The following is a 25,977-nucleotide window of genomic DNA, read 5'->3' on the forward strand; positions in this document are numbered from 1 at the left end:
ATGAATACCCAAGACACAAGTAGCATATCAAATGACTCCTATGAAGAAGTAAGGAGAGGCCCCTGATCCTGGAAAGGCCTGATTCAGCATTGTAGGGGAGTACCAGGACAGAGAAAAAAGAGGGAGGTGATTGGAGAATGGTGTAGAGAAGGCTTATGGGACATATGAGATGGGGGGAACTGGGAAAGGGGAAAGCATTTGGAATGTAAACAAAGAATTTAGAAAATAAAAAAATAAAAATAAAATAAAATCAAGAACAAGACAAGGATGTCAGCTCCCTCCAATCATGTGCTTGAAGTCTTATCTAGGGCAATAAAATAAGTGAAGGAGACAAAGAGTATAAAAATAAAACAGAAAAGGTCGTTGTTTTGTTGTTTGTCCATGATATAATATTATATATAAAAGCACTAAAGACTTCACCAGAAAACTCCTATAGCTGATAAAGACATTCAGTAAAGTAGTAAGATACAAAATTAACAACACACACACACACACACATACACACACACACACACACACTAAGGAAACTTCAAACACACCAATGACAAATATACTGAGAAAGAAATTGGAAAAACAATTCCATTCACAATAGCCTTAAAATAAAATACAATATCTTGGAATAAATCTAATCAAGCAAGTAAAAGACTTTGTACACTGGAAATTTTAAGACACAAAATAAAGAAATTGAGGAAGAAACAAGAAAAACAAAAAGTCTTCCCATATTCATGCATTGGTAAGATTATTATTGTAATAAGTAGCCATCCTTTCAAGAATAATCTACAGATTCAATGCAATATCCATCAAAGTTCCAATGAAATTTTAATAGATTTTTTAAAAATTAATCTTAAAATCTATATGAAAATATAAGACCTGGAATAGTCAAAACAGACCTGAACAATAAATATACCTCTAGAGGTATCACTATCCTGATTATAAGTTATGCTACAGAGCTATAGTAATAAAAACAGCATTGTACAGGCAGAAGACAGACACAATAATCTATAGAATAGAATTGAGGACCCATTTATAAGTCCACATTCTTGCCACCACCTGATTTTTTTTTCATAAAGGGATCAAAAATATACATTTGAAAAAGGACAGCATCTTCAGTGTATAACTACATGCAAAAGAATTAAACTTGATCCTATCCTATTTTTCACCCTGCACAAAATTAAATATAGGCCCTGGTGGATAACAAAGTAGGGAATATGTTTTAACTCAGACGCACATGAAAATCTTTCTGAACCCCAGAAGCACAGGCTTTAAGATCAACAACTAACAAATGGAATCTCATGAAACTAAAAAGCTTCTGTACAGCAAAGGACACTGTTATTTCAGTGAATAGGCAGCCTATATAATGAGAAAAACCTTTACCATCTATGCAATTGGCAAAGAAATCAAAAAGTCAAACACCAAGATAATAAGCAATGCAATTAAAAATTGGGATATGGAACCAGAGAGTTCTCAAAACAACAAAACAAAACAAAACCACAAATGACTGAGAAATGCCTTTAAAGTGTTTATCACCTTTAGCTATCCAGTAATGTAAATAGGACTTCTTTGGAATATCATCTCAACAATTCAGAATGGGTAGATATAAACAACAAAGACAACAAATGCTGGTGACGATGGCAAAAACAGACTTATTCACTATTGTTGGGAGTGAAAACTGGTAGAGCCACTATTGGAATTGGTGTAGAGTTTTCACAGGATTCTAGACATAGGTCAACTCTATCCAGCTATACCACTTCTACACACATTCACAAAGGGCCTACATCCTACTATAGAGATGTTTGCTCATCCACACTTATTGTTGCTTTATTCACAATAGCTAAGAAACGGGAACTGCCTAGAGTCCCATCAACTGAGGAAAGGATAATAAAAATGTAATATATTGTAATATTATCCAGCTATAATGAAAGTGAAATTACAAATTTTCAGAGAAATGGATGGGGCTGGAAATAATCATTCTGAGACCTACAATAGCAAATGACCCAAGTTTATCTCATTTGATGGATCTAGTTCTAAAACTTTAGATAAGTATATAAAGTTGCAGTGCCTATGTGTGATGTTTTGAATGAGAATAAGCTCATGTATTTGAATCCTTGGTCCAAGTCTGTGGAACTGTTTGGGAAGGATTAGAACGTGTGGCCATGCTGAAGCAGGTATGACCCTGGGGATGAACTGTGTAGCTTCACATGCCAGTGCCAGTTATCTCTCTCTGCTTTGTCCTTGTGGGTCAGAATGTAAGCTCTCAGCCACTGCTTCAGCTCCATGCCTGCCTCCCTGCCTCCCTGCCTGCCTCCCTTCCTGCCTGCTTGCCTGCCTGCCTGCCTCCCTGCCTCCCTGCCTGCCTCCCTTCCTGCCTGCCTACCTCCCTGCCTGCCTGCCTGCCTGTCTGCCTGCCTGTCTGCCTGCCTGCCTGCCTGCCTGCCTGCCTGCCTGCCTGCCTGCCTGCTTGCCTGCCTCCCTGCCTGCCTGCCTACCTCCCTGCCTGTCTGCCTGCCTGTCTGCCTGCCTGCCTGCCTACCTCCCTGCCTGTCTGCCTGCCTGCCTGCCTGCCTGCCTCCCTTCCTGCCTGCCTACCTCCCTGCCTGCCTGCCTGCCTGTCTGCCTGCCTGTCTGCCTGCCTGCCTGCCTGCCTGCCTGCCTGCCTGCTTGCCTGCCTCCCTGCCTGCCTACCTCCCTGCCTGTCTGCCTCCCTTCCTGCCTGCCTGCCTGCCTGCCTGCCTGCCTGCCTGCCTGCCACTATGCTCTCTTCATTATGGTCATGGACTCACCCTCTGATGTGAGGTCCTATTAAACTGTTTTCTTTTTCTATAATTTGCTTTGATCGTGGTATGTTAGCACATTAATAGTAAAGTAACAAAGATGTGATAGAAGTTGAGAAACTAGTAGGGAACCATGGGGGGGCAGTTTTCAAGGGAGAGATGATATATAGGAGAAAGAAGAACAACAGAACAGAAGAAGTAAATGGGGGTGTGGGGCAACAAAGGGCAGAGTAGAGGAGGGACTATGGGGAGGGATCTCTACACTAAAGACCATACAGAAACATACTGCTATATAAGCTTCCTAAAATACATACATACGTACATACATACATACATACATGCATACATGTGTGTGTGCATGTGCACATGTGCATTTTCCTGTGCATACATGTCTTAGTTAGGGTTTCCATTGCTGAGAAGAGACACCATGACCAAGGCAACTCTTATAAAGGACAACACTTAGCTGGGGCTGGCTTACAGTTTCAGAGGTTCAGAGGCAAGAGCATGGCAGCATCCAGGCAGGCATGCAGCTGAAGGAGCTGAGGGTTCTACATCTTGATCTGAAGGCTGCTAGGAAAAAGACTGACTCTTCCACACTGCTTGGAATTTCAAAGCACACCCCACAGTGATGTACTTCTTCCAACAAGGCCACACCTCCTAATAGTGCTACTCTCTATGGGACAAACATTCAAACCACTACATTCCATTCCCAGGCTCCTGTTCAAAAACACAAGTTTATGGAAACCATATTAGTTAGGCATAATGCAAAATATATTTTGTTCAACTTAAAAAATCCCCATATTATACCACAGTCTAATCATTGTTTAAAAGTCTTAAATTCAAAGTCTCTTCTGAGATTCATCCAATCACTTAACTGTAATCCCTTATAAAATCAAAATAAAAAAAAGCAGATCATATACCTCCAACATCACAGGATATACATTATCATTCCAAAAGATCATAGTGAGGAAATGTTGGACCAAAACAAGACCAAAAACTAGCTGAGCAAACTCCAAACTCAGCATTTCCATGTCTGGTGTCAGTGTTCTTTCAGGTCTCCAACTTCCTTCATCTTTGTTGACCACAACAATTCTTTCTCTTGGGCTGCTTCCACTCCCTGTTAACAGCTTTCCTTGGCCGGTATCCCATGGCTCTGGCATCTTTAACATCTTGGTATATCCAAGGCAACTTCACCTTTACAGCTTCTTGTTCCAATGTCTTGGATCTACACATGATCTTCCGGGCTCCTCCAAAGGGCTTGGGTCACTTCTTGACCTTTACCCTCTGTAACATTCCAGGGTCTGATTAGCCCTGGCTGTCCTGGAACTCACTCTGTAGACCAGGCTGGCCTTGAACTCAGAAATCTGCCTGCCTCTGTCTCCCAAGTGCTGGGAATAAAGACATGCACCACCTCTGCATGGCTACTATTGCTGTTCTTGGTGATCATCCCATGGTACTGGCATCTCTAATACACCGGGGTCTTCTGTTGAATCTGGGCTTCACCAACAGCCTCTCATAGGCTCCCTTCATGGTGCCAAGCCTCAACTTCTTTGCATGATCCCCTCAGTCCTGGGTCATTAACTATAACTGATGCTGAACAGGCCACGTACCTTAATATTGTCACTCTCTATGGGCCAAGCATATTCAAACTACCACAATATACAAAAGGGTAGTTTAAAGGGAGTTACCCTACAATGGGGAAATAATGCCTTTTCCAGACGCCATCAAATAAAAAGACCACTACCAGGTAGTTAACTCTTCTTTTGTTTTTGGTCAGTGGGGTCCCATAGACTGGCCCCTAAACATCACAGGTGTTCCCATTGCTCTTGGTTACCATATAGAACTTGACTATAAGGCCCTATTGCTCAAAACATCACATATTTGACTCATAGGACATGAAAACAAATCAAGCCGACCCGAAAGCTTCATCCCTACTAGAAGCCCTAGAAGGTTCTATGTTTATGACCAGGAAAGAAAAGTAATCAACAGTCTTACCAAGCTGTGAGTACTGTAATTTATAGTAAAGGCAAGATGTGCCCACTGGTGCAATACTTGTTAAAGGAGTAACTGATTACTTTCTGACAGGATTTAAGGCCTACTCCATAATATGAAACTTATACCTTACAGCATTAGCTGATCCAAAGACCTGTAGTTGACTAGGTCATAGGCCATAGGGGCAAGTCTATTATTCTGCTAAATGGACAAAATATCAAACTGCTTCCTCGTTCTTATATTTATAGCTATAGATTAGTATATCTCTTAACCCTCATCAGAGAAGATGTTTTTTCCCTGTAGATGGAGATTAATACAGAGCCCCACAACTGGTCGATCTGCAGGGATTTGGAGACAGTGTTCAACTATGAATGGATCATCTATCTCACATCCCCTCGCAAAGCACAGGAATCACCACAGAAGGGGAAGTGTGTGATATTTGTAAGGATCAGAGAAAGTGGTCATCTGCTCCAAAACAGTATTTGCCAGACATGAAAGCATAGTTGTGATCATGAATTCACAACAGATGTGCCTGCATGCACAAGATGAAGCCAACCAAAATCTCAGCATAAATGAGAAAGAGGCTCACAAAGTCCCACCCCTAGCTAAAGAACTATTGGCAATCAATGATTGCTGAGGAAGAGGTTATTTTATTCAAAGATGTGGCCTCTGTGAGGCCATCCATGCTTCAGTAAATGTTCCTACACCTATACACATATAAGCAGCCCTAAGTGAACTCAGTGAGTGGTAGTAGTTAGGTTGTGTGGTGGTTTGAATAGAAATAGTCCCTCTAGACTCATGTGTTTGAATGTCCGGCTCACAGGAAATGGCACTATTAGGAGGTGTAGCTTTGTTGGAGTAGGTTTGGACTTGCTGGACTTGTGTCACTGTGGGGGTAGGCTTTCAGGTCTCACAAGCTCAAGCCACTCCTCTTCCTGCTGCCTGATGATCTGGATGTAGAACTCTTGGCACTTTCTCCAGCACCTTATCTGCCTTCATGCTGCCATGCTTCCTGACATGGTGATAATGAACTAAACCTCTGGAACTATAATCCAGTCCTAATTAACTGATCTCCTTTATAAGAGTTGCTGTGACCATGCTGTCCCTTTACAGCAATAGGATACCTGACTAAGACAGGTAGGAAATGGGGAGCAGAGATTGGAGTGGATTTTGTCAAAATACATCATATGCATGTATGATCAAACAATAAAAATGTTAAAAAAAAATGTTAGGACTGTAGTGTCCTGGTGAGAGCCTGTGTTCCTCCCATCTTGTATAGCTTCTCTCGGTGCAGTCTTCCTCCACTGCCGGCTCACTTCCTCTTTTTAACCCCCATGCCTACCGGATCTCTCTTCCATCTTTCATAATCCTCCTCAATTTTGTCAACTCTCCTCTAACTGAACATTGCACAAAATCGAAATGTACTTCCAAATTATGTTATATATCTCTGACTTTTGATTCTGTCTAGATTAGTAGCCAAATGCTTTTCCATCTCTCATGACATGACAAGATCATAAGCTCCTACATCAGAGATAGGTTCTTGTGGGCTTATCCCTAGTTTCCTAATTTCAATAAATACTTCTCTGAGAAGACTAGATTGTTCTAACTGCACACATATACACACACACACACACACACACACAACACACAATCAGATACTGAAATTTCCACTTCTATTATCACTCAAGTTCTTATCTGGGCATGCTTGCAATCCCAGGGCTCAGATGGTAGACAGAGAAAGATCAATAGTCAAGGGTCATCTTTGGCTATATAGTGAGTTCTTGCCCAGCCAAGACTATCTCAAAACACAAACAAATATTCTTATATATGGCAAAATACTTTTTTCTCAAAATAGGCCTATCTTTTTCACAGTAGTAACCTGTCTGATTTCTACAAATTCCTAAGCTCAACTGCATTGAAGGTCTTCCAATTCCAATACCCATCTTTTCTCTCTCTACAAATCACAAAGACATGGAGGTGAAGCTCCCTCTGTCTGCCTGAACTGATTGACATCCTGGTTTTCCTTAAAGTGACTAAAGAGAAATGAGGTTGATCACCCCGTGTGGCAAAACAATATATAGAGGCAATATCTGAATTGTTTGACTATTGTTGACATCAGTGAAATAAAAGCACAGCTGCTAAGCTTATCTCTTTGATGGACAGGGGTGGTGGCTTAATTTTTAACAATTGTTTTTGATGGCCTTAGATCAGATGCTATCTCTTTGGAAGGTTTTCTTTGATCCATTTTGTCAAAATCCATTGTCCTCCCTCTCCATTTCCATAAATATGTCTCTGTTGAATAGCTGTCATCCAATTTCATATTGTCAGTAGGTATGTAAAAATTGAGTTGGATCTGATGATATAACCCTTTAATCTTAACTAAACAAGAGACTGAGAGAGGGAGAATTACAGGTTCAAAGTCAGCCCGGGTTCTAGAGTCAGCTCAGTTCCAGACTGGATAATTGTTCCTGTCTCAAATTGAAAGTTTAAGAAGGAAAAACAAAAAACCTGGGGATCATGGCACATGCCTTTAATCTCAGCCTTTGAAAGTCAGAGACAGGAGGACCTCTGTGAGTTCCAGGTGAGCCTGGTCTACATAGTGAGTTCCAGGGCAGCCAAGGCAACATATTTAAAAAAATTGTAAGATAAGTCCACCAGAAAACACAAATAAACACTCTTAGAACCACAAAGAAAGTCTATATTGTGGGCCAGCAGCTACATGGGGAACTTGACCAAACCATGCAGCCCCAAGCTTCACCGTTTTGTCTTTTATGCACAAAAACCAGATACTGGTTAGCAAGACCAGTTAGCACAAAGTGAAACCACATAAGCCAAAACCAAGATTAATACATTTAAGAACTTTTCTGGATCCGGGGACTATGGACTAGGTCTTTAATGGATCAGGCATTCCCATCTTGGCAGGTATTTGAGCCTGGGTGCTGGGGTTAAAGTCAGAATGGTATCTCCAAAATGGGCTCAGTTGTGCTAAGATCTGGGATATTATTACAAAACAACGAAAGTACAAAGGAAGACTGGGACTATTACTCCGTGGTTTTGGGATTACCAAACATTTGCGAGACCCTAGGTTCAATTCCAAGCACAAGGGAAAGATTAAACTCGATAAAAGCTAGAGCCAGCTTAGGAACCAGGCTAAGAGGGAAAGTAACTCTGTAAGACTAGCCCACAGGCAAGCCTGTGAGGTATTCTCTTGATTGATGACTGATGTAGGAGGGCCCAGGACATTGTGGGTGGAGTCACCCGGGCCTGGTCTTAGCATATGTAAGAAATTAATTTGAACATGCCTTGAGGAACAAGGCAGCAAACAATGTCACACTGTGATATCTGCTTCAGTCCTGGCTCCAGGTTCCTGCCCCGCCCTGACGACACTCAGCGACAGAGAGTGAACAAGAGTGCTAAGATGAAATAAATCTTTTCCATCTGCTAATTGCTTTTGGTCATCATGTTTTTACTTCAGCAATGAAAACCTGGTTAAGACATTTGGTCTAAAACCCCACCCAGCTATTATTTTGACCCCAACAGGAGCTAACAGTCTATGTCCCATACTCTTGAAAAAACTAGCTATGGATCTGTGGCAGTTGGGAAGTTAGGATTTCAAATAATAATTCACAGCCTTTCTCTTTTTGTTTGTAGACAGAGTCTTCCTGTTAACCCAGGCAGGCTTTAAACTCAAACCCTTCTCTTTCAGCCCTCAGAGTCCTCAAACAACAGGAGTGTTCTTCCACTCCTGGCATGGATTTTGTTTTCTTCTTTAACATAGTTATGCCACCTAAAGGCAATCTGTACTGGATAGTTTTATGTCAACTTGATGCAAGCTAGAGTTATCTCAGGAGGGAACCCCCAATTGAGAAAATCCCCCTATAAAATCAGTCTGAGGGCCAACCTGTAGGGCATTTTTTTAAATTAGTGATTGATGGGGAGGACCCAGCCCATTATGGGTGATGCCATCTCTGGGCTGGTGGTCCTGGGTTCTATAAGAAAGCAGGCTGAGCAAGCCAGTAAGCAGCAGTGCCCCCCATGGCATTTGCCGTGGCTCCTGCCTCCAGATTCCTGCTTTGTCTGAGTTTCTGTCCTGACTTCTTTCAATGACAAACAGTGATATGGAATTGTAAGCCAAATAAAACCTTACCTCCCCAATTCACTTTTGGGTCATGGTGTTTCTTCCCAACAATAGAAATCCTGACTAAGACACTATCTTTGGAAATCTGTTACCAATGGTATTTAAACTGTGGAAGCAGTTTAAAACCATATGTTCTGGTCAGTTATCAACTTGATTGAATCAAGAATCACCCGGAAATTCTGAGCACTGGTATATATATATATATATATATATATATATATATATATATATATGCCTTTCATCCCAACAGAGGCAGGTGAATCACTGACTCTGAGAACAGCCTGACCCAGGAGAACCAGGACTACACAGAAAAAAAACTATCTTGGAAAAACAAACAAACAAACATAAAGAATAACCCAGAAAAATGATTAAAGTGCCCCAGGGATATCTGTGAGGCATTTCCAGAGATAATTAGATCTTGAAGACTCTGACCTAGGGATGATTTAAGGCACTGATGAAGTCAACGTCTGAATAGATTGTTGGAAATGATACAACTGTGGAGGGTGAGGGCTGTGGGGGAAATGGGTTACTGGGACACACCTTGGTCCTTTCCTTCTGCTCTAATCCCAGATATTCTGCCACACTCTCCCCACCACGATGGGCTGAAAACTGAATCTGTGAAGAAACTAAACCTTTCCTCTGTTGGTAGTTTCTGTCAGATATTCACTCGGTGACAAGAGTGATCTACATAGAAACCATTACAGAAATATCAGCAGCTGTTTTTGAGGACTGAGATAGAGTGTCTACAGAGACCACGGACCTAAAGTGTATTCTGTTGAATGTGACCATTTAAAATAAAACATAGTGTAGGAAAGTCCATTCCCATGATGAATGCATCCTGCACCAAAATCAGAATTCATCTTTGGGATCGTATGAGCTGAACTGTATACTTGCTTTAATGATAAATACAAGAAGAAAGCAAGCTATTTTCAAAGAATCTGATAGCCTGTATTTCTGTAATAACCTGTCCATAGCAGTACTGAAGTAAATCATAGAATAAAGGCAAGAGCAAAAACCTTCTTAGCAAGACCTCTGCTGAACGGAGGGTTATGGCTCATGTAGCCGAATGAATTAAAGCCGCTTAATGCTTTAAGGTAGCCTTTTATTCATAGTTTACTTTTAGCATAATTAATAACGTGTCTTCCTCACATGGCTGGCATTTTTTTTAATGGCTATGAGGGTTCTGCCTCAGTATATACCTATGCATCATGTGCATGGCCAGAAGGAGGTGACCAGTCCCCTGGAGCTAAAGTTAAGGACAGTTGTAAGCTGGTATGTGGGTACCAGGAATCAACCCTAGGAAATTGGGGTCTTCTCCAAGAACAATAAGTGCTCTTAACTACTAAGATATCTCTCTAGCCTTTTGACAGTTTATTTAAAAGTATTTTGGACACAGATCACCAGAGGATCTAGAAAACCTCAGCGGCTTTATACAACAGTGACAGAAATTGTATGAAAGAGATCACAATTTTCAACAAGCAAAAGTAAATAATCTTCAGTTTTTGCAAGCCAGTAGGACTGGTTACATTCTTAGAAGTCTACTGTTGTGAAACATGACATGAAATTTAAAATTCGAAGGTATCTTTGAATTTAACAAAGCAATCTCAGGGGGAAGATGCCGTTGTTGGGAACTTAAACCCACATAGTCGGAAAATCGTACGTGTTGGTCAGATGTGCTACTGTTGTGGAATAGTTAATATTTGAGGGACTTAAAGCTTCTCTTCATGCTGAAAACAGAAACAAAAAATAAACCAAAAAACCCAAACAAACAAGCAATGGAATCAATGTGGAGAGCTATACCATGTTCCCAGAGAAAGTACAGATGCCGGCGTAAGATGGTTCCTGAACTCAGTTACATTCTGCTGAGGGGAGGTTTCTAATTGTTCAGATGGTTTTCATCAGAACTTTTCAGAGGCACACAAGCAAATGACCTGAGTTCGGACCCCCGGCACCCATGTAAAAACTGGAATGGTGGCAAGTCTCTGTCACCTCAGCACTGGGGTAAGACAACACATCCTAGTTAGCTGACACAGCTGAGAGTTGGCTGAGAAAGTAGTCTCAATGACTGGCAGGTGGGCACGTCTGTGAGGGACTGTATTGACTGTTAATTGATACAGTAAAGCCCAGCCCACTTTGGATGGCACCATTCCGTAAGCAGGTCACCCTGGGACATATAAGGACACTAGCAAGCAGCACCCTTCGCCATTGCTGCTTCAGTTCCTATGTGAGTCTCTGCTATGAAGTCCCTTAATGATGGACTGTAACTTGTAAGCTAAAATAATCCCTTTCCTTCCTTAAGTTGATTCTGTTCAGAGCATTTTATCACAGCAACAGATATGAAACCAACAGACAGAGCCAGGCAAATCCCAGGGGTCAGCCAGCCTAGATGAACAAGTGAGCTCTGGGTCCAGTGAGAAGCCTGTCTCAAACACTAAGGTGGACTGTGATTGAGGGAGACACCTGGCACCAACATCTGGACTCCACATACAGGGACACACACATGCACACACACCCACATACATAATTACACATACTCATATGAACATAAATATGTCATACACACACACACACACAGAGAGAGAGAGAGAGAGAAGAAGAACACACAGTCAGAAGCAAATGAGAAATTCAACATTCCATTGGAAGAGAACTGCACACAGATTCCAAGAAAATACTAAGATCAAAGATATTGATACATGTGGGAAGAAGGAATGGCGGACTTTAATGTTAAAGAACACTCCTTATGTAGTCACACTTCTGTTTTTTCATTATAAAGTATATGAAATCATATTGAAATGTGCTGTAAGACTCGTTTTCAAAGTAGACAAAATAAAACACCCACAGCTCTCTTATAAGGATGTCACAAAGGCATCATGGAGTATTTCAGTGCTATGTCACATTCGTCTGTTATGTCAGGGAAACTTGCTTTTAATAACTCCAGAAGAAAAATTAGAATATGTAGGTAAGCAAAATTGAAGAGAAAAAAATACTAGTTTGTTATTTAGAGAAAAACAATGTAGACATTTTTGTTTATATACTTTCAGACTTTTTAAATGTATGCATACATTGTACAGTAAGTTCCCTCCGAATTACTATAATGTGAAAATGTACTACAGCATGGAAAAATGTAGCCATTTTTCCACGATGACATATTTATATGCCATCATTTTTTAACCTTTCTTCACAACATTTTTATTGATGATTTGGGAATTGTACATCTCAAACCCCTAATGCACTCACTTCTCAGTCCTCCTGGTCCACCCCCACCTTAGCAAACCCACACTCAAAAAAAAAAATGAAGAAAAAGAACAAAGAAAGACAAAAAACCAAAACATAATAGCAACAAAAACAAGCCCAATTTGTGCTGCCCATATACTTGCTGGAGCACAGACAAACTGCCTGTGGTCAACCCCCCTAGTCCTTCCCCATCCCCACGCCCACCAGAAGCCATCAACTTCGAGGAGCTATGTTTCAGCATCCTATCACATTTTAAGAAAGTTCTCTTTGATGGCTTTCTGTCTAGGCTGTTACTCTTTTGGGGGTGGAGTGGGTTAGTCTGGGGTTGGGGTAGGAGTTGTCACAGTTCTATGTCCCTCTTTCTCAACAATGAGTCTGCCATCATTGATACCACTGCAAAGGTGGCTTCCTTGCCTTCCCAGTCTGCAGGAGCATGGATCATGAATGCCCACATGGTCTCTGACTTCAGCACATGCTGTGCACCCCAGCAAGGTTTCTGATGACTGTACAGACCATGGACATCTACACATGCAATCATTTTAATGGTGTCATAGTTTTCCATATCATGGCTATATTATAATTTACTTAACCAATTCCACACTGAGAGGTACTTAGATTATTATAAATCACTCTACTAAACAACTCATTCTCCACTTTATAAGTTATTCCTCCAGTGACAGCTTCATTTATTCTTGGGATAAAAGATCCTTGTTCCTCAGGATGGCCTCCGAGACCCTTTCCTACCAAGAACCTTCTATCCCCTTCATCTCAGAGACTTGCCTCAGTGCCAGTTGCCTTTTTCTGTGGTCACATAAACCCACAGTGCCATTTCTGTCACAACCTTCCTTTCTATTGACTAACCTCCCACCATCTAGGCTTCAGACCACAGCCTTTCTCTTTGGCAAGGCCCGTTCTGACCACTCACACTTCACTTACTTCATTTCATACTGTCTGGAATGAAAACACCTCTTCATTTTTCATATTCTCTGTGTCTCTCTGTCTCTCACACACATACACGCACATGTGCACACACATGTGCACACACACACACACACACACACACACGCACACACACACGCACACACTGCTGCTGCTCATAAGATCCATGTAACTAAGCACAAGCCAGACACATAAAACTCCCTCAAATGTCATACTTCCTGTTTCAGGCGACTCTTCAGAGGCCACATTTGTAGGAAAAACAAAACAAAGCGAACAAACAACGACATAGCCTTTTTTTTCCTGAACAAATTCAACGTCGTCAGGGAAACCTCTTAGCTCCCAAGCGTTCTACCACCATCCGGCCTTGCAGCCATCCCAAGATTTTCCTCTGTGGCCTTTACCGAAAATAATTATCTGTACCATTATTTGTCTGAAGCATTTTTTTTCCTCCTTCAAGAGATGAAGACTTCTCCGGGGTCAGGATTCTATAAAACTCCCTGCTGTGCCCCCAGCTCTAGCAATAATGTTGGCATAGAATAAGCACACAAAACCTACTTTCTGAGTAAAAGAAATGCTAGTGTTCTCCGGGCTGAAAGCACAGGAGTTAAAAATAAACTACACAGAATTGAGATTTGTGTTTTCCTAACAGCTGGCTCCAAGATGAGTCTCAGGAATAGAGGGGTGCTTGGGGAACCCCCTGATAAGCCGCTTGGAGGGGGAAGGGTGCACCTGAAGTCTGTGTGAAGGCCCAAAGGTAATGGAGGAATGGCCTGGTGGTCTGCCCGACACAGGGAGAGGAATCTGGCCCCGGAGAGAAAAGAGGGATACCGGGTAAGGCAGAGTGAGAAAGTGACTGAAAGTTTTCCTTTTAAAATTAATTGTTTTTCAAGTTATCATATATAAACAGGCCCCATGGGACCTGCTAATTCATGCCTATAAACCAGCCACTCAGGAGTCAGAGGTTCAAGGCTATCTCAGCTGTATAGCTAGTTAGAGTCCAGACTGGGAGTCTTAGAACCCATGGCCAAAAAGCAAGTTGGGGAGGAAAGGGTTTATTCAGCTTACACTTTCCACACTGAAGTTCATCACCAAAGGAAGTCAGGACTGGGACTCAAGCAGGTCAGGAAGCAGGAGCTGATGCAGAGGCCATGGAGGGATGCTACTTGCTGGCTTGCTTCCCCTGGCTTGCTCAGCCTGCTCTCTTATAGAACCCAGGACTACAAGCCCAGGGATGGCACCTCCCACAATAGGCCCTCCCACCCTTGATCACTAATTGAGAAAATGCCTTACAGCTGAATCTCATGGAGGAATTTCCTCAAGCGAGGCTCCTCTCTCTGTGAGAACGACACCGTGTGTCAAGTTGACACACAAACCAGCCAGTACACTGGGCTATATGAAATCCTGTCTTTAAAAAAAAAATGGGTTTCATTATAGCATTTCCATACATGTAATATCGCTATAGTTTGCACTTTTTTACAGCCCCATACACACACTCCTGAAGGAGAAAATGCAGACATGACCTGTCTGGCACACTGCACTTCTAAACAAGAAGCCAGGTACTTCATGTTCCTCAATATTCCCAGAAGTCAGAGCACACTGCATTCTGAAGAAACCTGCGTTAGCTCTGGTAGCTGGCCTGCTGATACCAGAATCTACACGCTCCACATCCCCTTTGTGCACGGAGCCCCCAGTGCTATGAGCGCTCACTGTCCAATCAGAGGCAATGTGCTGACCAATCACAGTCAATGGATTTCCACTATAAACAGTCACTCAGTGCAACAAAGCGGTTCCCTGAAACCCTCTCCTCTCAGCGCCCTTTACCTACCCATCTGTATAGCGGTCTCGGGAGATGCCCCAGTAAGGACTGTAATAGTAAACTATTATCCCTTCTCTCTCTCTGAATAAGCCCCTCCTTTCCATGGCTAGTCCCCCACCATGTCCCCCTATGAGTACATGTCATTGTTAAATCTAGAGTTAAATCTAGATTCTTTCTATGGTACAAATTATGGTATGTTTGGCCCCTCCCATTACTGTCACCTGGATCTTGCATGGGACACTCCCCAGCAGACCCTGTCCTTGCCCGCACCATAAGAGAATTCAGCTGGACTGGAATTCAGCTCAGTGGTTAAGAGTACTAACTGCTCTTCCGGAGGTCCTGAGTTCAACTCCTAGCAACCACATGGTGGCTCACAACCATCTGTAATGGGATCCGATGCCCTCTTCTGGTGTGTCTGAAGACAGCTGCAGTGTACTCACATAAATAAAAATAGATAAATCTTAAAAAAAAAAAAAAAAGAATTCAGCTGAGACACGCAAAGTGCAGTATAGACGATACACAGGATTTATCACGGAGCAAAGCGGAGCGGAGCCCTCTCAGGGGTAAGCATGGACAGCGGCCAAAGGGACTGTTTGCTGATCGACATTTTAGGATTTTCTAGAACTGACTGCTTTTCCTGAGAGGCATTTTCAAGTACAAGAGATTGACAAACGCATTTGAATTAAATCTTACGGAAATAAACAATGGAACGTTACTGTCTTGATAGATAGTGATTTGATACCGTTTAGATAGTGATCTATCAATGTACTTCCAGGCAGTTCAGAATGTTACATCTCCACCCAGAAATATGACTCAGATCCCTTTCTTTTGACCAGCAGACAGATCCCTGCTGCTTCATTTCCTGGTTTTTACAGGCTGCTGATCCTGAGGGAGGCGCCCACCCTGGTGACTTTCAAGCCTGTAAAAGCCTAGCTTCCCAGCACTAACCCCTGCTCTCCTCCTCCTCCTCCCTCCGCATAGTCCCCCTCTGTTCTCATGTCTTATATATTTTTAATCCAGGTTCTGCACATGTGGGGGGGGGGATGTGAAAAATGTGTCTTTCTGTGTCTGCCTTATTTCACGTTACATGTTGATTTTCAGTTTCTTCCATTTTTCCCATGTGATTTCATTCTTCTTCATGGCTGAATAAAACACGCACACACACACACACACCTTGTGTTTTCTCATTCATTAATCTGTTGATAGGCATCTAAGCCGATTCTGGGTCTGGGCTGTTACAAATAGGGCAGCTAGAAACACGGATGTGCTGACTTTAGATTCCCTTGGATACACACCCAGGAGGGTACACAACAGTTCAACTTTCAGTTGTTCAAGGAAAGTTCACACTGATTTCTGCGGTTCCTACCAGAAGTGTATCATGATTCCTCTTTCTCTACATCCTAGCCAGGATTTGTTGGTCTTTGTTTTCCTGATGGTAGACATTCTAGGATTATTTATATATCCTAGACACTGAGACCTGTCATCTCTGTAGTTGGGAGAGATTTTCCTCCCTCTGTGGCGTTTATTTCCTCACTTTGCTGTGCAGAAGGTTTTGTTTGTCACACAGTTCCATCAGTTCTTGCAATTAAACCCCTGAGCTTTTGAAGTCATTCTAGAAAGACTCTGCGTCTGCCTATGTTTTGAAGTGTTTTCCTTCAGCAGTTTCAAAGCCTCGGGTCTTATATGGAGGTCTTCAATCCATTCTGAATTTATTTTTGTCCAGGATTAGAGATGAGGGCACAGAAAACTTTCTTGAGAAAGTCTCTGCTTCCATTAGATTTCTCTCAAATCTTCAGCCAAGTCTACCCCTGCATCCTGCAAAAACTGCCTGGTAGGAGTGGCGTGTGTGTGTGTGTGTGTGTGTGTGTGTGTGTGTGTGTGGTGTACACATGAGAGCAAATGGGAAAAGGATATGACATCTACACAATGCATTGCCAAGCAAAAATAAATTAGAGGGTTAGAGCCAGAGGAGACTTTGAGAACATAAACTGCCTGCAGAGTCCAAAAAATTGGCCAGAACCTTTAACTTAAAGAATATTTGTTTCACTTTATGTAGACCTCAAAAGCCAAAGAAACAAGAGTTTTTGTCTGAGAACATCTATAATTGAGACGGACAGCGCACCATACCCCCCACCCTCCTCGGGCCCAACTGCTGATCACTACTTTTTTTTTTTTTTTTTTTTTACCAGTTTAGAATCTAGGACCTGGGATCTAAAAAGAGGAGAAAAACAGGGGTCGTGAAAGAAAGATTGGAATGAGAGATCTGTCTGCCTATTACTAGATTCCATAACATTTGTCAGATTGCCTTATCCTATTTGTTTTTAAAGACATAATAGAAAAAGGGGCGGGGTACTGGCTCATCCTTAAAATGCATTTGGACCACTGAAGCAGAGGATGACTGTTGGTATTCTGTCTAAGCTCCACCCCACACTTGCCTGGCAACAGACAGGTATGCCCTGCCCCATAGACCTGGCCCACTATAAGAGGGGCTACTTGCCCCTCCTCTCTCTCTCTTTCTCTCTCTCTGCCCCTTGGGCTCTCCCTCCCACCCCCTACCCCATCCCCACCCCCACCCCCCACCCCCCCACCCCATCTCTCCATGTCATGGCCAGCCTCCACTACTCTCTTCTCTCTCTCTCTCTCTGCCTTCTCTACCACTAACTCCCAACCTCTACCCTGAATAAACTCTATTCTATGTGGGCGTGTGGTCCCTCAGGGGGAAGAGGTGCTTGGACATGGACCCACCTGGGCACCCCCTTCCCCCACACCGCCATGCTATACTCCCTTAACCCCCATTCTCTCTTCTTAAGCCCCCTTCATTGATGCTTTGGCCTTTCAATGACCCTGAGTTTTTAAGTCAGCATGGGCTACAAAGTAAGACCCTGATGGTTTGCCTTTCTTTCTTTCTTTCTTTCTTTCTTTCTTTCTTTCTTTCTTTCTTTCTTTTTCTTTCTTTTTTTCTTTCTTTCTCCCTTCCTTCCTATCTTTCTTTTTTCCTTCCTTCCTTCCTGTGTATGTCTGAGATAGTTAAAGTGAACAGATGCTGTATAAATAATAATTACACCTCTCTTTACAGTTATAATTAAGTCACGAAAATAAAATCAAAATAATTTTCTTTTTTAATATTTTGAAATATTTTCTTAATTTCATTTTATTACTCTAGCTTTTCCAGTTTGAAACCTCCTAAAATCATGAGCCACGTGTTGGTTTCACCTCCCTACCTGCAGAACAGGCTGTGCTGTGTGGCCAACCTTGTGAACAGCTTACCGATGACTCACAAGTGACTGTCAAGAGCGGAAATGGACTGTTCTTCGCTTCGTGCAACCTTAGAATGCTGGGGGGGGGGAGGTCTCCAGTCAGACACAAATTATTAGAGCACATGTATGTAAAATCCAACTCCTTCCCTTCCCAGAGACCTCAGCAGACTAAAACTTGCTTTGTTACAGTGTGAACAAATCCAGGCTTTCTTGCAGCCAGTAGCTCCTGTTCTCATTAGAATACCCCTAATTCTTCCAAGACAGATTGTGCTTTCTGGCTTGTTGGTCCACTCTCTAGTCATCACACGGAGGTAGTCTCACTCTAGCTAGGGTCACCTTTAGTGAAGCTAGCAGCCACCTGTTAAATTCAGAGCACCCTTGTTAATTATTAGCTGAGCTGCAAGTGGAACTCGGCCCCATTCCCATATGTACCGATATGCAAATTTTATAAAAGGACTGGAGAGAATATGGGGGGGGAAAGTAATGGCATAATATGTATTTGCACACACATGTATTTGCACATATGCAAACCTTTTAAAAAAAGAGTGAAGAGAAGGTGGTAGGAAAGAAAAATGGTACCCTTGCACAGATGCTAGAGAGTTTAGAATGTGCTGTGTTCTATTACATGGCAAAGAGGGATCAGGGCAGCAAACGGCCGGCAGAGGCTGGATTATGCTGCATTGTTCAAGCATAATCATGAGGGTCAATGAAGTTGAAGAGAACCGAAGAGAGAGGCTGTGGAGGAACGGTGAGAGAGCCGCAAACCACAGACTTGAACAGAGAAACAGAAACCACAGCCCAGGAATGTACGCGGCTTCCCCAGGCTAGGAAAGGAGGGATGAGCCCCTCGTCCCTACACTGAACACAGAGCCCTCTGACTCCTGGGTTTCCCTTGGGCCAGGCATCTGACCTCCATAACGGTATTTTGTGGTGCTAAAGATCATACTCAGGGCCTTCTGCACGCCACGCCAGCACCCCACCACTGAGCAGTATCCTCAGCTCCTCTAAAACCATAAAGTACTGCCCTGTTACACAACAGTGGAAGAACAGGAACATTTTGCATGATTATAGTTATTGTTTTTCTTGGTACTGTGAGCGAGAGAGAGTTCCATAGTGTGTGTGTGTGTGTGTGTGTGTGTGTGTGCATTTGGGAGTGAGTGTGTGTGTGTATGTGTGTGTATGTGTGTGTGTGTGTGCATTCATGAGTGAGTGTGTGTGTGCACGTGCACACACACTTTCTCCTTATTAAGAGGTTTTACCACCTTTGGCTAGTGAGATGGCTCAGCAGATTGAGACACTTGGTTCAAGCCTGAAGGCCTGAGTTTGATCCCAGAAACCTACAGGATAGAAGAAGCAAATGGACTCCCAAAGGTTGTTCTCTGATCCCCACCTGTACACATGTGCTCACACTCACACACATCCATATTAGCATACAAAGCAAATAAATGTAACAAAAAAGATTTAAATAAATTGCTGCTAGAAAATTTCAATTTATATTTATAAACTTTTGTTGACCTATAACTCAAACTCAAGAAAGTGAGATCACAGATCAGAGAGGTCAGCTGTAATTAGGAAAGTTACAAAAATTAATTACTTTCATTATAAGTAAATAGAGGTTATGGTCAAAACTATGAAACATTAAAGCTAAAGTATAACAATATCCCAGGTGCTTCTTGGTATTTCTAATCTCATTTATTGAAAGGAAAAAAAAGGAAACCTTTGACTTGTGAAGATTCATATAACGAAAAGTAGCTGAGTTTGTTTCAATCAAGATCTCATAAGCAATTAAAACTTGATTTAACAGAGACTTGTCGAGGCCCTGCTGAATAGCAGACACCATCTGGATCCATCTGCCAAGGTCGATCTTCTTCCCCGCAGAATTGTACAGAGGACAAAGGATGTCATTCCTGGGAAGGACAGTGTGCAGCAACGTTCTTATCCACGCCCTTGGTGGCTGTGGTGGGACTCTGGCCATGGGAGGAGGGGCTGGTGACAGACTGTTCTGCTCTGAGCAGAGCCAGAGCCAAGCGGGGTGTAGGTGTCGCAGGCGACCTCAGGCTTAGTGGAGCTGGAGTAAGTGCTTTTGGTATCCGCTGGGTGGGGGTGGGGGTGGGGGTGGGGGAGCCTGTCGGCGAGGGATCAAGGGAAGCAGAGAAGGTAGCCATTTCACAGTTCATTAGTTAGGACACAGGGTGCTACCAAGATGTCCTTGTGGGTTGCAACAAGTTGGTCTCCTTACTTTCCATGAATCTTTTTTTAAAAAACAAAAAATAACAACAACAACAACAAAACCCATACCACAAGGACAGAGAAGATATTGATACCACAGAAAAGGAACGCAAAATAACCACCTTCTCCTTCCTTTCTGAATCCCATGGCACGTCTGTCTGCTGTAACTTTCCCTGTCTTTTCTGTTTCCTCTCTGTAGTAACTACACAGCAACTTCACTGCTGAGCTCCATCTGTCAACTCAAACTCTGTTGTTCCCTCAGCCTGGATCACCCTTCTCTAATTAAAGTCTTCCGTCCCTTAGACTTCAAATCACTTGTCAATCATTTCTCACGGCAATGAGCGAGATGCTGTGCAAAGGACTTCATAGGTGTCAACAGGTGTGTGTGTGTGTGTGTGTGTGTGTGTGTGTGTGTGTGTATGTCTATCTGTCTGTGTGTGTGTCTGTGTGTGATTGCATGGTTGCTTTCTCTTGTCTTGTTTCTTCCTCTCACAGGTGTGTGTGTGTGTGTGTGTGTGTGTGTGTCTGTGTGTGTGTGTCTGTGTGTCTATGTACCTGTGTGTGATTCCCTTGTTTCCTCCTCTCACAGGTGTGTGTGTGTGTCTGTGTCTGTGTGTCTATGTATCTGTGTGTGATTCCCTTGTTTCGTCCTCTCACAGGTGTGTGGGGGGGGGGGGAGGGCTCCTGTGTAAAGCTCTCAATACGGAGTCACCCTTACCTCCTTGTGCCCTTAGCCATGTCATAAATCTTGACCTATCATTTCCTTCATCCTGCTTCAGTGTTACTGTTTCCTGTGTCTTTCTCCTCTCTCCTGGCTTCTCTTTCAGCTTTTGAGAACTCACAGTCTCCTTCTCCTATAAGTGCTTCTCCACAACACAGTGTTTGTGTACTTCTCCACAGTACAAGTGCTTTATAAAAGACAGCAATCACTCCCAGTGTGTCAAATGAAATGTACACACAGGAAGTGAGTAAGCGGGAGTTCTCTAGCTTTTTCTCCTACCTATAGATTTTTTTTTTTTTTGACCAGAGGTTTTTAAAAGGTCAGAATTTTCCACCTTGCCATAAAATGTGGAAAGTTCATGGGTGTGTCTCTGACAGGAGCTAGGAAATGTTGCTAATCAAAACTGTTGCTTGCTTCTGCTATTTTTTTTACACTTTTACTAATAGCACCTGTTGCTCAATGGAACAGAGTAATGAACCTGGAAGAAGTGGCTCTAGGATTTCAAGATGTGGTTGGCTGATAATATGGCTGGAGAGGAAGGAGAAGGAAATAATTAACTTCCAAGCAAGAAGAGACCACCTCTGCCCCTCCCCATGGAATTCACCTTTGCTTTTTCCGTATAAAACATGTTTTGGGGTGGGGAAGAAGGTAGAAGGAAGACTGGTTGGCGTGTTGGTCGTTGCCTGTCACATGAGGCAATGGTAATTCTTGTCATAGCTGGAGCTTTACAGGCAGTTCTGAAGACTTCTCAAGAGAGTTCAAAGAGGCACCGATGAATGTGAAAGTTGAGAATGTTTCACAGAAAGTCTTTGATTATTGGAAGGACAAGTGGGTCTGTTTTGCCACTGTTCTATTTCTGTACAAAGAGAGACACCATGACTAAGTCAACCTACAAAAATAAAACACTGAGTTGGGGACTTACTTACAGTTTCATAGGGTGAGCCCATGACAGTCACCACCAGGGAAGTGGCACTTACACTCTTATCTGTAAGCACAAGGCAGAGAGAGATAGCCCACCCCCAGTGACACATGTCTTCTAACAAGTCTTCTAACAATATCACACTTCCTAATCCTTACCAAATAGTTCCCCCAACTGGGAACCAAGATTCAACACATGAGCCTCAAGGGGCCTTTCTCACTCAAACGCCCACAGAGTCGTAATGACTTGTTCAGTGTGTGCTGTTCTGTTTGTCGGATGGCACTGTGTTTTCCACCCTGGTCTTGAACTTTCTGTTGCCCACTGGCTTCAAACTCAAGGCTCTCCTGCTTCATCCTCCTGAGTACTTCAGTTGCAATTGTGTGCTACCACATCTGGCCAAAATACATTTTTAATAGCTCCTGCAAATCACATCTCTCAAAATTTGATAGTTTGCCTCACCCAAGGAAAATTATAAAATTCAAGCATTGAATACAAAGAGACAGCCCTGCGCTGGAATGCAATTCTGAAGTTCCAGAATACTTTCTGTGCCTCTGTGCTTTGAAATAACACTGTGGGTATGCTTATGTGTGAATAATTTGTTTTCATTTAGTTTATCATATTATGTATTTTGCAAAGCTACATAAATATTTAATACAGAAAAACAACAGAATATATTTACTCCAAATAAAGCTTCCGTGTATACACCCTACCCCCAAAACAAGTATTTTCAGAAACAGAGACTTCTTACTGTGGGATGTGTGTTTTGCAAATGAGGTGCAGGAATACGTAACAGCTTGTTGATGGCTAGAAAACAAAGTAGAGAATCTTTTCCTCTCATCGCTCTCTGTGATTGTCCGCATCCCCAACATCCCTTCTTCTCTCTGGTGGTAGGAAGAGTGTGCAGGTTAGACCCCTTTGTGATTAAGTCTGAGTCACCAGCAATGCATCTGTGTTATATTATACAAAGAAAGAAAAGTACTTCCCCCTCGGAGACATTTAACCAAGAGCAGATCTAGATTTGAATTCCCTCCTTCCTGCCCCCAGTGTCTTCCAGGCTCCATCAGTCTGTTGAAAGTCCTAATCTGTACCTGACTGAAGTCTGCTTGTGAATCTGTTTGTTCCCGTGTCTGTCCATTTGTGTGTCTGCTGTTTTGTCTGAGTCATATCTGTCTGCGTAATTGTGTGTGTGCGCGCACACAGGCAAGTGCATGCTGTATGTGTCTGTATATATATAAGTAGTGTCTGGCTAGTTACATATACGTGTGTCATATGGACTGTTCATGTGTTCTGTCCATAAGTGGTATTTGTGTTTGTGCATGTTTTATCCTATGTGTGTGTGTGTGTCTGTTGTATGCTATGTATCTCTGTCTATGTGTCGTTCTGTCTGTCTTGTGTGTGACTACTGTGGAGTCCAGCAAAATTTCCAGTCTCTTAGAATATAAGAGATATTTTCAGAATGTTGCTTCACTATAAAAGATGCCCGCAATGGGCTGGGCTACCTACTGAAGAACCAATCATGCTTTATATTCAACATAGAAGGGAAAGACAATGATACAAATACTATCATTTTTCCTTTCTAGTCTTTGTCTCAGAAGTATATATATATATATATGTATATATATATATATCCAATTTTAAAAATGCTAGCCAAAAGGCAAATTGTAGGATATTTGGGATTGTTTTTAAGGAGGGGAGGATAAGAATCTAATTTGTAGGCTCTAGAGCTTACTTACCCTTCCAAGGTCGAAGGTTAGCATTGAACTTTAGCAATCCATTTGTTAATTTCAAAGATAGACCACAATTTCCATAACTATTCATGACCAAGAATTCTTCTGTTTTTGTTTTACAGAAAAGATATTAAGGGGAAACAGCAGGAACAAGAATGCAGGCACATTCTTCTAGTTTATGTTTATTGACACAATAAGGCTCAGGTCACAGTTATCACCTGACCAAGTCCTAATTACATATACAGGATGCATTTGCCGGCATTGACTGAGTGTGGCACCTCAGCATTACCATGTGAGATTCAGGTAGTGGCCATGAAGATAAACAAGGGTTTTTTTGCCCATAATTTTTAGCTGGCAGAAAGTAATGGAATTTTCCTGGTGCAATTGGGCTTTTTCAGATATGAACTTATAGAGTCCAGGGTTGCTACTTTAGGAATGTGAAGTTGAGCCATTATAACTATGCTAATGTCTGTTCATATGTCTAGTGTATGCTCAGGGGAAACTGCAGGTGGATGAAGCCATTGACACTGTGTTAAGTATGAAGCTATTTTGAGAAGAGAGTTCAAAGGGGGTAGACACTGAGTAAGGAGAGTTGTTTGGTTCATGTTTTAGAGAGTTGTGTTCTGTATGTTGAAATAAGTCTATGGATGCTTCTGGTACCCATGGCTGATTGTCTAATCAACAGTGTGATTTACAATTTAACAATAGGGACACATTTTTCTTAAAGGTATTTTTTAGATAAGCTGTTCCAAATACACAATGGCAGGAGCAAGTGGAAACAGGGAGGATTCTGCACTCTGTACCGTGTGGATGTTGAACATCTGAGAGAAGCTGCAATTACCTAATGTTTCATAAAGTGGCACATCGTGCCTGTTCCAAGGTAGGAAGACAGAAGACTGTGCAACCCCTGCCGCAAACAACTGGAATTCAAATTTATCTATCTGTCACTCTCTCTGTCTATCTATCTATCTATCTATCTATCTATCTATCTATCATCTATCTATCTATCTATCTCAATATTAAAAACAAATCACATATTCAGTAACATCTGACTAGTGTGTGTGGAAAACACAGTATACGCTCCCTGCCTCTCTCTGTTTCTTAACTCCCCCCCTTCCATGCCTAGGGCAATTCATATCATATGATATAATCCCTTGCTATAGCATTTTTGTCCAAGGAGAATCATTAAACTAAATGCCAAATGCATCCTTGAATGAGATTAAAAACAAGAATGGAAATGCAGCCAAGGGGAGAATTTCTTTGGTGATGGTATGGACAAACTAATTATGGGATCTGCTATAAAATGAATTGTGTCCCCTTCATGCCCAAATTGCAGTATGGGAGCTCTAACCCTCAATGTGATAGCATTTGGAGAAATCCCCTTCCCATGAATATTATCAGGGAAGGTCAATCTAGGACACAGACAGTACATTTTCTTACGGTTTATTCTCTTATTGGGTTGTTTGCAGGTTAAATAGAAGATGTATTACATTTGTATTTGCACCTAGAAACTAGGATTTATTCCAACATCCTTTTTGTTTTTGTTTGTTTGCTTGAGAAAGAACCTCCCAAGTTGGCCTCAAACTCAAGTGTGTATCAAAGAAAGCCTTGAACTTCTGAACCTCCTGCCTCTACCTTTTCAGGGATGTGTGTAAAGTGTCACTGTCACACCCAGTTTACGTGGCTTTGAGGAATGGAACTCAGGACTTCATATACAATAGACAAGCGAGTACCAACTGAGCTACATGGCTAGTCCTGGGGTTTCCTGTTTGACCAAGTTCTCGGGTCTTTTGATTCACCCTGGCTCTTCAACAGCCTCTGGCTAGGCACTGTCTCCATCGGACTGACTGCATCGTGCCTGTTAGAATGGCCCTTCTGACACTTAAGCACTTACAAATCTCCCAGGAGATATTATAAATAAACATTCTGATTTAGCAGGTCTGGGAGGACACAAGTAATTTGTCTTTCTAGCCAGCTTTAGATATTGCTAATCTGATAGTATCAATATGTTAAAGTATTTCAAGGATCTTACACACTAATACATTTTTTGTGTGTGTGAAGAAAATATCAGACAAATGCGAACAATGAGAAATCTATTCTTCTGCTCATTTCCGGTGGGGGGGGGGCTAGGAAATAAAAACTGAGTTATTGACTCTTCTTTTTCCAGTTAATTTTTTTCTTTTTTTCAATTGGCTATTTTATTTATTTACATTTCAATGTTGTCTCCCTTCCCA

The sequence above is a fragment of the Apodemus sylvaticus genome, chromosome 3 (genome assembly GCF_947179515.1).
Source record: "Apodemus sylvaticus chromosome 3, mApoSyl1.1, whole genome shotgun sequence".
Lineage (NCBI taxonomy): Eukaryota > Metazoa > Chordata > Mammalia > Rodentia > Muridae > Apodemus > Apodemus sylvaticus.